The sequence below is a fragment of the Canis lupus genome, chromosome 11, assembly GCF_011100685.1.
Source record: "Canis lupus familiaris isolate Mischka breed German Shepherd chromosome 11, alternate assembly UU_Cfam_GSD_1.0, whole genome shotgun sequence".
Classification (NCBI taxonomy): domain Eukaryota; kingdom Metazoa; phylum Chordata; class Mammalia; order Carnivora; family Canidae; genus Canis; species Canis lupus.
Genome location: NC_049232.1, coordinates 58529092 through 58541594, shown reverse-complemented (window position 1 = coordinate 58541594; position 12503 = coordinate 58529092). Strand labels below are relative to the sequence as shown.

General features: G+C 42.6%; 1 long non-coding RNA gene across 2 annotated transcripts; it reads left to right on the top strand.

The window, feature by feature from the left end:
- Positions 1-6782: 6782 nt before the first annotated feature.
- On the top strand, positions 6783-11622 carry LOC111097953. 2 transcript variants are annotated; one of them, XR_005366428.1, is made up of 4 exons: positions 6783-7046; positions 7642-7820; positions 9438-9595; positions 11460-11622. It is a non-coding gene; the product is annotated as an uncharacterized LOC111097953 (long non-coding RNA). The 2 variants fall into 2 exon arrangements; XR_005366427.1 differs by having other exon boundaries at positions 11434-11622.
- The last annotated feature ends 881 nt before the right edge of the window (positions 11623-12503 follow it).

Here is a 12503-nt window from a genome sequence, read left to right as displayed (position 1 = left end):
TACTCCTGTAGCCATTGCAGCATTATTTACAATACCCAAGAATGGAAACAATCTAAATGTCCATCAACAGATGAATGGATGAAGAAAATGTGTTGTACACATGCTATGGAATATTAGTCAGCCTTAAAAAAGAAGGAAGGGCCAATTATTGACAACATGGATAACTGATGGAGCAGCCCGGGTGGCTCAGCGGTTTAGCGCCGCCTTCGGCCCAGGGCCTGACCCTGGAGACCCGGGATCGAGTCCCACATCAGGCTCCCCACATGGAGCCTGCTTCTCCCTCTGCCTGTGTCTCTGCCTCTCTCTCTCTCTCTCTCTCTCTGTCTTTCATGAATAAATAAATAAATAAATCTTAAAAAAAAAAAAAAAACCATGGATGAACTGAGAAGATGTAGAACAAGTTTAACACAGATAAATACTACACTGTACCACCTATATGAGGAATCTAAAATAGTCAAACTCATTGAACAGAGAGTAGAATGGTGGCTCCTAGCATCTGGGGGCTGAGGAAGGGGGAAACTGAAAGGTATTCATTAAATGGTAAAGGGTCAGTTAGCACTGAGCCTATAGCAATTATACACTTTAAAATTTGATAAGATTTTTTTAAGATTTAATTTTTTCATTCATGAGACACACAAAAGGAGGCAGAGACATAGGCAAAGGGAGAAGCAGGCTTCCTATGGTGAAGGACTCCGGGATCACACCCAAGCCGAAGGCAGACGCTCAACCACTGAGTCACCCAGACGCCTCAAAACTTGATAAGATCTTGTGTTAAATCTTCTGCTAAACCTTTGCTAATATCTTGTGTTAATTGTTATCATACACAAAAAGTAATAATAATAAAAGAAGATGGGAGGGAACTTGTGGAGGTGATGAATATGACTGGTATATATTGTGTGGTTTCATGAGAATATGCTTATCCTTAAACTCATCAAGTGGTATATATTAAGTAAGTACAGCTTTTGCATGTCAATAAATAAATAAACAAAAGTTAAATGAAGAAAAATTGTTCCTATCTCCCTTGATTGGGATGTCATACAAACTGAGAGACCCCATTTTAACTTTCCATGTGAGACAATCAGAGACTATTTTAGGCTTCCTTATGTAAGAGTATGCAAATGGAAACATTGACAGATTATAAAAATATACATGATGAAAAGAAGGGAATCAATCTAGGATCTTCCTATAACATATAGTTGCTGCAAAGAAATAAATTCTAGAAAGTTTCTGAATCACATTTTTGCCAAGTTCTCAACAGAACTTTGAATCAACAAACCATGTAGTCATGAAATGATCATGAAAACATGAATACAAAATAAAATGAAAATATCTAAATCTATCTGTTAGTTGTGGTAAATGATAAGTATGTCTGGGTCCCAAATTTCTAAACCCTGTCCTGCCACCCCCTTTCAGTATCTTGGCAAAGGCCACCCCCTTAGAGTATGTGCACAAACGCCAGTTATGGGAAAATCATTTCCAAATCCTGCTGTCGTCTATCTTTTTAGGTTGGGCTAGGAAATAGGACTTGCACCTAGATGAGTCATACTCCTGCCTGGGGGACTTCACCCTGGTTCTTGCTTTGTCTTCCAAGTGAAGGAAGCAAATTTTTCGAGTGGGAGGAGGACTCAGACTCTCCCTACATTACCAGCTGCGAGGAGGAGCAAGGAGGGAAGCAACTCAATAGGAAACATCTAAAACGACCAAGACGCACCAGAGCATTTATCTTAACCCGGTTCTGAAGCCATCTCATCCTTACTAGAAATAAAGGGTTTCTCAGATCTTAGACAAAGACCATGAGCTCCCCCTAGAGGATAGAGCCCGTGGCCTGCACTTCCCCATTCTGGGCTCCCCAAGGGCTTATTACCAGGGATTTTATTTCCCTTCTCAAGAAAAGCCATTGGAGACTTCCTTACTGCTTTGAGCACACCTCTGTCACAGTATTTATCACATGGCAGTGTTTATTACAGCCCTTCTCTCTCCTGCAGGTCTGAGCCCAGAAGGAAACCACCAAAAGTTTGTCATCTCCAAAAATGTCACTTTGACGTCAAGATTATTTTGAGTTAGAGGCACCTAAAAGACAGCAGATGTAAAACACTCTGAACGTCCTTTTTATTCCTGAAAGTCCTGTGTGAAAGATGCCTCCCCTACTACAGAAGGAAAGACAAATTCTGATCACTAGGGACGGGAGACCAGGCTGAGAAAAATCTGTCCAAACCCACCTTGTTAAACTAACCCTTCCAGCTCAATCACTTCTCCACCATTAACAATCCTAACTTCCCTTCATCTTTTCATATTTCCACAATTTACTACTTTTGTTCAATTTAACGTAAAAACGTTCAGCTCTACCTGCGTCTCTGGGTCTTCATTTTCCTGTGGGGCCTCCCATGTACATGTGAAAATCTGTTCGCTTTTCTCCTGTTAACCTGTTTTATGTTGATTCAATTCTCAGGCCCAGCTGAGGAGACCCTACAAAGGGAGAGATGAAGTTTCACCTTCCCTATAGCCCCTTGAGGGAAGCACCTGTCCTGAGGTCTTCTCCATCCCTTGTAACAGTGCCTGGAACACAGTCGGCCCTCAGCGATGATACTGGTTGGAGGAATGGAAGCATCTGTAAGGAACAAAAATCTGTTGGACTGCATTCCTATTTTGCGACATTCATATTTTCCTTTTCTGTTCTTTTACTTCTGTGACATAATTAGCATTTATGCAATATTTCATTTAATTCTTACAGTTCTGTTGGGGGGCATATATCTGCACCTGCCTTGACTAGATAAGTAAACTGACATTCATACTGGTGAATGAGTTGCTTAAGGCCGCGGACTCAGTCAGTTTGCCTCTGGCCTTGTCATGGCCCAAGGATGACACTCACTCAGAAGGCAGCAAGCCACGGAGACTCTGAGGTGCATTCCTCAGCAGGCAGTCCACAAACCACAAGAGGTCTCTAGGGGATCAAAGACTACAGCTTCTCTCAGCACGACCTGTGGGGCTAAACACGCTAATTTTTATTGGCCGAGGCAGGAATCATAGGGACTGAGTGATCTGAGAAGATACTAGAATTTTGGATTTACTGTAGACATTGATTTCCTGCAAGATGTAAAGGAAAACATTTATTTTGCCGATCATTCCACCAGCCGTTGTTTTAGGAATTATCTTGCAATCATAGAAGAGTCTGTTCCAGAGAGGTGTCTGGGACAGCTCTGGAGGAAAGTTGGACTGCGAAGTTTGATGGTGAGAGACTCTGGATTACTAATGGGGCATAAGAACAAAAGGGTTTTGTTTGTTTGTTTTTTATCCCTGAAGTAATATTCAGGGATACAAAAGTAATGAATAATTTTATAATCTTCTTTATATCAGCAATTTAAAAATGACCAGATTTTGACAATATTCAACATCTGTCCTTCTTTTCTGAAAAGTGAAAGATTTAAAATATGTATCTATTATGGAAATATATGCATCCGTAACATAGCCATCTTCAAACTGTGGCCACATGTCTCCAAAAATAATCTGGAGAAACTAGGTCCACCATTGCATTTAAATTAACATATTCTTTTTCATCCTAAATGTAAAGAATTCCAAAGGGTATAATATCCAGTATGTTTTAATATTGGTCACTCTAAATACAAACCGTGGAATCTTAAATACTGTAGTGGTTAAATGCCCACTATCATCCAGCAAAGAAAAACATGTGTGAAAGCTTGGAATATTTTTTTTTCTTAAAGGTTTATTTATTCATGACAGACACAGGAGAGAGAGAGAGGCAGAGACACAGGTAGAGGGAGAAGCAGGCTCCCTGCAAGGAGACCAATGTGGGACTCGACGATCCCGGATCCTAGGATCACGCCCTGAGCCAAAGGCAGATGCTCAGCCGCTGAGCCACCCAAGAATCCCATAAGTTTGGAACATTCTTATTATCCTTTTATGCTTCCCACACCAAATTCCATCTAAATACAATTATATATGTTATATATATATATATCACTATATAAACTATATATATATATTTTAATTTAAATAGTTTTCTAATTTTCTTCATAGAGAGCTTACCTATTTGTTAGGCTTTCTTCCTAAGAATTTATGTTGTTTGATGCTCTTGAAAATCACTTTTTTTTTGGAAAATTACTTTTTAAAAGATATGTTTTCTGTTTTTTTAAAGGTATTTGAAAAGACATCTGCCCTTTGATACTGATTTTGTATCCTGCAACCTTACTAAACTGTGATTTATTCTAATAATTATTCCAACCAAGCAATCTTATCATCTACAAATAATGAACAGTTTTGTTTCTTCATTTCTAAACTTTATGCTTTTCATTCTCTTTCTTGTCTTAATTCAGTAGCTAGGACAATGCTGAACAGAAGTGATGGTGTCAGGAACCCTTGTCTTACTTCTAATCCTAAACAAAATTTTTCCAATATTTCACCACTAACGATGATGTTTGCTATTGGTTTTTCATAGATACTTTTATTAGATAAAGGGCAGTTCCTTCTCTTGAAAACAAGGCTTGAATCATGAATTTTGTCTGATACTTTTCACTAAGAGATGATTATTTTCCTCCTTCTAAAATGATAAGGTAGTTACTTATATTATTTGATCTTCTCATGATAAACCAAGTTTGCAGCCTTGAGATAAACCCATGTCATGGTTACTTGTTCAAGTTACTGTATTCATGGGATCCCTGGGTGGCTCAGCGGTTTAGCGCCTGCCTTTGGCTCAGGGCGTGATCCTGCAGTTCTGGGATCGAGTCCCACATCGGGCTCCTGGCATGAAGCCTGCTTCTCCCTGCCTGTGTCTCTGCCTCTCTCTATCTCTGTGTGTCCTTCATGAATAAAATCTTTAAAAAAAAGTTATTGTATTCAACTGACTAAAATTTTCTTCAGAAGTTTTCCGCCTATGTTCACTAAAGAGATTGGCTGTAATTGTCCTCTTTCATACCATCTTGTCATATTTGGGCTGCAGGTTTATAGAAATAAATAAGTTGGGTAGTGTCCCCTCTTTCTGTACTCTGGAATAGTACTAAAATCAGAAGCATTAGTCCCATGGTTCGTACAAACCAATAAAACTCACCTCTGGATTATCCTTGTGGTGAGATCAACTTTGGTTTCTACTTCTTTAATGGTTATTTCATTTCTTCTTGAGTCATTTCTGCTAGTTATAGTATTCCAGTAATTATTCATTTCAGTTAGGTTTTCAGACATGTATGTAATGAATTTCTTGGTATCCTTGTTGCCTTTTTATTATTTCTTTGTTTGTTTATTTATTTATGAGATTTCATTTATTTATTTGAGACAGAGAGAGAGAGACAGCGCTCCAGCGGAAGGAGAGGAAGAGGGAGAGGCAGACCCCCCACCCCTCCTCCCTGTACAGGAAACCAGATTCCAGGCGGGATCATGACCTGAGCTGAAGGCAGAGGCTTAACCCACTAAGCCACCCATGTGCCCCATCCTTGTTGCCTTTTTAATACCCTTCCTTTTATTCTTAACATTGATAAAGGAAAAAAGAAGGCAAACAATTTAGCAAAGTGTTTGTCATTTCACTCATCTTTTCAAAGAATCATCTTTTACCTCTATTTTGTTTCACTTGTTCCTACTCATATCTTTTCTTTGGGTTTATATTGTCTTTCAACTTAAGTAGCTTAGCTCAATTTTCACTCTCTTTGCTATTGTGATATACACAGAGCAAGCAAAAAGTACTACTTTAAACTTTCTGAATCTACATTTCAACTGTATCGCTTATAAAGAGCATATGCTGATTTTTTTTAAATCCAGCATAGGAAATATAGTAACTGGACACCTTAATCTAGTCACATCTATCACAACTGAGATTTTTGTATTTATTTCTAACCATCCTATTTTGCATTATCTCTTCTTCCATTTTTGTTTCTCTTTCTCACCTTTGTTGCCTTTTGGGGGATGGGGTGGGTAGAAAATGTCTCTTCTCCTTCTTCTCCTTTATTCTTTTTTTTTTTTTTTTCTCCTTTGTCCTTGAAGCTTTTGTCCAATTTGTTTTGGAAGTCAGGCTGGTGTGTACCTGCCTCTTCATCTGCATCGCTCCCCGCCTGGAGACCCACGGGGTCTTATAGGGTTGCTTATAGGGTTGCTTTTCCTCTCCTCCCGCACGGACGTGCGAGATTTGCTCAGACTGACCCTGGCCGCTCCTGGGCGGTGGTCTGGGCGGGTCCCCGGCCCGGCCGGCAGGTGGCTCCGCCGCGGGACGATGCTCGGGGCGAGCAGCTCCAGCTCCGCGTCCGCCCGGGGCCCCTGCTCCTCGCGCGCCCCCTGCAGGCCGGTCGGCTCTCCGCGGGCACCGGGGCGCGCAGAGGACACGCGCTCCCCGCCCGAGGCTGGGCCCTGCCGCCCGCCGCCTCCCCTGCCCCTGCCCCTGCCCCTGCCCCTGCCCCTGCCCCTGCGGGGCGCCGCGACAGCCCCTCCCCCCGCCGGGACAGAGAGCCCCGCGCGGCCGCCTCCCCCCACTGGGTCCCGCAGTGCACCCGCCGCCCCCTCGCGCGCTGCGGCCTCGCCCCGCCCGAACTAGTCCTCAGGGTTCCTTCTTGAGGGTTTTGTGTGAATTAAGATATTTTTCTAAAAACAAGCATCTCCAACTAAAAGGCAATTATCGTGCTTAACAATAAAACACTAGTTGAGCACCATGAAAATTAATTTAGAAATAATCAAAGAGGGGGATCCCTGGGTGGCTCAGCGGTTGAGCCCAGGGCGGGATCCCGGGGTCCTGGGATCGAGTCCTGCATCGGGCTCCCTGCATGGAGCCTGCTTCTCTCTCTGCCTGTGTCTCTGCTTCTTTCTCTCTCTGTGTGTCTTTCATGAATAAATAAATTTTAAAAAATAATAATAATCAAAGAAGTACACTATTATCACGAAATTTTAGCCTTTTTCTGTAAGTTCTAACGACTGTAGAAGAGGCTACTGAAAAGGACTAGGGCAATATTTTATTATTTGTACAAGATATCATTTCTCTTGGATTAGGATAATTTAAAATGGAAGATCATCAACTGAAAAAACGGTCAGAACTAGTTACCAATGTCGAAAAGAAGGTGAGTTACTGACGAGCTTTTCTATAATGAAAGGAATAGGTTTTCTAAAAGCAACGTTAAAAGTATAAAGGAAAAATATCCCACTTAACATAGCAACAGCAAAATAGTCCCCAGCATAAACTTAACAAGAAATGCGTTGAGCTAATTATCAAAAGAACTATGACAAGTTAGTGAATTACAAAAGTTAAGATGCAAATAGAGGTACCATTTTATCTTTCTTGATCCTGAGTTCTAACAGTACATCAATTAGTTCCCATAATTTCAATCAGAATGCCAAATTGAAAATTTCACAAAGCCCTTCTAAAGTTCACTTGGAAAATTAAAAGATAAGAAGAGCCAAGAAATCTTTGAAGACATTGTAGGGGAAGTCATCTAGATATTTATATGTATCATAAAGTTATAGTGATTAAAGTAGTACTGAGTACTACAAGGATAAAGTAAAATGCACTTATAGAAAAATAGCATAATATGTGTGTGTGCCGTGCATGCATATACATATATGTATTAATCAAGTATATCATGAATAGCATCTCAAAAGAATGCTGAATTGTTTTAGAAACAGTATCAAGAATAAGGTAACAACTCTTCATTACAGATATCTAACATCTTTTGAACACCCTCTGACATTTCTCACTTTGTAAACAAGTCCTGTTTTCCCAAGAGAATCTGTAAATCAGGCATATGACTTAAGTCTACACTCCCCCATACCCTGCTCTGTGACATCTGATGTGGAGAAGAGCCACAGGAGGGCGCATATTCCAGGAGACTATTCTGGTAAGTGTGGTATCAAGAGCGTTTGCTCTTTTGGAGTAGCTGTGAGAGAGCTGCAGGTGTCCCACTGAGTCCGTTTTATTTTTTATTTTTAAAGATTTTATTTATTTATCTGTCAGAGAGAGAGAGCGCGCAAGCAGGGGAAGCAGCAGGCAGAGAGAGAAGCAGGCTTCCCACTGAGCAAGAAGCCTGATGCAGGGCTCTAACCCAGGACCTGGGATCATGACCTGAGCTGAAGGCAGATGCTTAACTAATGGAGCCACCCAGGCATCCCATTTTTAAAAATTTGTTGTTGATGTTGTTGTTGTTGTTGTTGTTGTTGTTGTTGTTGTTGTTAGAACCATCCTGTGATATGGTCAGATGTGCTGACCATGCCTGTCTTGTTCTTGGCTGTGTATTGTAGCCTACAAGCCTCGTTCTCTGGCCCTCACAGAGGTCTGGGAGTTACCAAATATTCTTTAACAAACCCCTTTTTGCTTAAGCTAGTTAGAGTAGCATAATGGACCGAATGTCAGTGTCCTCACAAAATTCATATTCCTCACCCCCAGTGTAATGGTATGAGGTGAGGCCTTTGGGAGGTGGGGTGTTTGGGAAAGTGGAAACTTCATAGATGAGATTAATGCCCTTATAAGAAGAGATAGGGGAGAGCTTGCTTCATCTCTCTCTGCTCTCTGCCATGTGAGGATACAATGAGAAGACAGCTATCTGCAAACCAAGAGACAGGTCCTCCCCACACCCTGGATCTGCCAGCACCTCGATCTTAGACTTCTCAGCCTCCAGAACTGTGAGAAAATAAATGTGTTGTTTAAGCCACTCAGCCTGTGGCATTTGTTATAGCAGCCCAAGCTAAGACAGGCAGAGTCTGTTATTTGCATTTAAGAACATACATGAAAAAAAAAAATAAAAAAAAAAAAAAAAAAAAAAAAAAAAAAGAACATACATGAAGAACATGAAGAATGTGCATGGCTCACACATTTTATTATTTGGGGAAAAATATATTTAAATTCCTCCTTCAAACTATCCACAAAAATAAAATACATAAGGATTAATGAATAAAATCTAAAACAACAACAACAACAACAAAACAAACATACACTAAAACCCTAAAAAACAAAGACCCAAAGACAAACCTAAAAGAACTCGCCAAACTAATAACAATGAATTAACTAACCACTATGGCTCAACACCTGATATGAGTAGATGAAAAATATGTCTCTGAATGAACTAACAGGCAATGAGAAATGGGAACATAGTCGGTTAAGTGGTTTCACAACGTTAGAAGATAAAATTAAACTGACTGTCCAGGAGAAGCACAACTATTCTTAGTTTTCAGGTCAGGCAAGAATTTTTGTCTGTGCCCTTCATACCGAGCACGTTGTGAGGGGATTATTCGAGAATGGCCAGAGAGTGAGTAGCACAGACCTATTTTTGGCGATGACCCACAGGCAAGTCAGACCACAACATACTAAAAGCACGTTGGTGCTATATTCACCCAAAACAGTCCCAGCAGGAAAGGTATAGGCCTGGGTATGCAGTGTGCCCATTCTCGGTACCTCTGATGTCATCAAACTGGATGGATGGCATAGTCTCCAAGGGATCCTCTCCTGATGTTTCTTTCAGGTGATCTTTCGATAATTACAGGGCTTAAGCCCAAGTTTATCCTCCTTTGCTGTGGAACAAAGACCTTTCTCTCTACATAATCAAGATAGGCATGGAACAGGGGGCTTCTCAGAGCCCATGGGAGATCCAGGCTACTTCCCTAATTTTTTCAGCTTACAGTAAGTATATTAAAAATGAAGAAATGGGGTGGCCCCAGTGGCCCAGCGGTTTAGCGCCGCCTTTAGCCCAGGGCATGATCCTGGAGACCTGGGATCAAGTCCCACGTCGGGCTCCCTCCCTGGAGCCTGCTTCTCCCTCTGCCTGTGTCTCTGCCTCTCTCTCTCTCTCTCTCTCTCTCTCCCTCTGTCATGAATAAATAAATAAAATCTTAAAAAAAAATTTTTTTAAAGAATTTTTAAAAAGTGAAGAAATGGCAAAACCAGAGTTAATTTGAATGCATACATTTAGCATATTAATGCTTTGAATACATGCATATCACAGTAACTTTGTTTATAACTCATTTGGTGATAATGCCAAAACTGAATTTGAGGCCTTTCTTGAATGTGAAGCTCAGATCTTCCTGACCTTCTTCTGGTGTTGGCCTGGTTAAAGTTAAATGCCAAAAGCTTGTAGTCTATACATTAATGGCCAAGCAGTTCTAGTCTTGGCTAGATCCTCTCCTCAGCAAGATAAAAAACAAAACAAAACAAAACCCTCATTGATATATACCTAATTGAAACAATTCTATTGCTGGCTTTATAAGCAAATGTGTAAAACATCACTCTAAGTTGATTTTTAAGACCCCCTTTAAAGAGGGTTAAATATCTATGAAAAATAATTTAAGCCTCAGAATTGTCCATATCTTCCCTTGCCTTTCTCCCAGGCTATGAATAGCCAGTAGGGCCATGGTCTGTCCTTGTCATGTCCAGCTCAAGAAAATGAAATCATATCATCTGGGTACAAAGAAATACTTGTCCTTTGTTAATTCTCCTCTGGTGTTTTCTGGTTCTGTTCCACTCCCACATTCAGAGCAGTAAGGCAAGGGGAAAAGAGGCTCACAGGAGGATTGCCCGGTAAGTTGATTTGTTTGGAGATACAAAGGCTCAGAGGTGTGTTGCAGGGTACTGCCTCAACCAGTAGAGTAAAAACAATTCGGACTTCTAAGGACAATCTGAGAGGGAGGAAATGAGCAGGGGACACGGCAGAGGAGAGAAATAGAGTCTGCAGCAGTGAATGGAACACCAGGCCTGGGTGGGGGTGTGTCAAAGGACTTTTTAGGAACAGAGATGACTAATGTTCAATTTTAGATTGTTCTATGGCCCTCATGTAATTATCCTTCCTCTCCACAAACCATTAGCTATGTCCACTGTTAAATTAATTATGCAAGGAGGCCATTAGACAGAGGTGGCTCTTATGCCATAGCGCCTACATAAGCAACCCAAAATCTAAGCCTGTAAATGCCTCAAGGTTATGAAATCGAAATCTAAGGACAATCACTTATAGCCAACTAGGTTTTAAACTACAGCTAATCAAGTTTCCTCTCTTTGCTTCTGTCCTTTACCTATTTAAGTCTTTCGTCACCTCTCTTCAAAGGAATGCTTCCTACCAGTTGGTATTATTCGGATAAATTCTTAGAATTTTAGTCTTTTAACACTAGGAAAAAATGCTTTGTGCAAGTGAAATCCATCCTTTGTTTGGTTTTGCTTTTTTATGGAAATCTAATGAAAGAGTCAAGTTTCCCATCTGGGTCTTCATGGTAGCAACAGGACTGGTATCTGGGGCTGGGGGGATGACCCATGTGTTTCACTGAACTGACTCCGTGAAATGAGAAGCTCTGAGCTAGAGTGAACTTAACCCCCAGAATCTCCCTCAAATTGGAGGAGGGCATTGGGCTTTCTGGAGGCTATAGAATGGAGGTTTGAGGCAATCTTATCTGGACCTAGAAAGGGCAAAGAAAGCCAAGCAGAGATGTAAGTTAACTGTGGCTGTTTGTGATCTTGCCTTCTTGCCTTACTAGACCCAAAGGGATCTTCACTTTTGCAGATCTGCTACTGGCAGGCAACCTCACAGATCCAAGACAAATGAGGAAGAAGCCATGACGGAAAAGTCGCAGAGACAGTACCTCTGGGGGTTGAAGGAGAGGAGGGAGCACTGGAAAGAAAGATTGGCAGATTTGTCTGCGCACAGTGTGAGCTCTAGCAAAGGTAACTGTTCTCTCTGACCATGACATTCCAGAATAGTTATTTGTAATAAGAGATTGCCTTTTTTCTTCCCACTTTTACATGCCCTGCCCTCCCCTCCTCCAGGATCAAAAGTCTTTGTTCTCACTGGACAAATGGCCACTTGCAGAAGGGTAGGCCCAGGGCAGGAAACAGGTGAAAAGAGGGTCAATCATCCCCTCTCCTGCCCCAGGGGAGCCACAGATGCCTGGCACGCTGAGTCTGCATGCAGTCTCCTCTGCAGAGGTGACCCAGAGCTGCCGCCTCCTGGGGACAGTCCCACCCACGACACCCGGCGGGGCCCACGGCCACCCGCGCAACCCGAGGGGAGGTACAGCGGTGAGCCCATTTTACAGAGCGAGAGGCAGAGGCCCAGGGTGAGGAAGTCGCCCCTCTTCCCGTAGCCGGACACCGGTGGCAGGCGGAGGGGTGAGGTGATTGGGCCAGGAGGCCTCTGTGTGGAGGGGGGCGGGGGGTCCTGGGGCTTGGTGGCTGCAGACGGCGGTGGTGAGCACCCCGGGGACGCCCGCTGTAGCCCCAGTGACTAGACAGGTGGGTGAGTGGCCCAGGTCCCAGCCCCGGGCGCTGATGGGAGGGCGCTGTCGGGTCTGCCCTGGGGGGCGCCAGCCAGACAGTTGGATGAGGACGTCCCTGGGCTCCCTGCCTCAGAGACAGCTTGTTCTAGCCTCTTATTTCCACCTCCATCTGGCAGTGCAGTGGGGCCTGGCATGCCTAGGACCCAGCTATGCTACAGAGAACAGGTATGCAGAGGCGCAGGTCAGCTATGCTTCTAGAATGGTGCAGCACAGAGGTGCTGATGAAATCAGCTTGTCTGCCTGCCTGGCATGCTGGCCCTTCCTGCCACTTG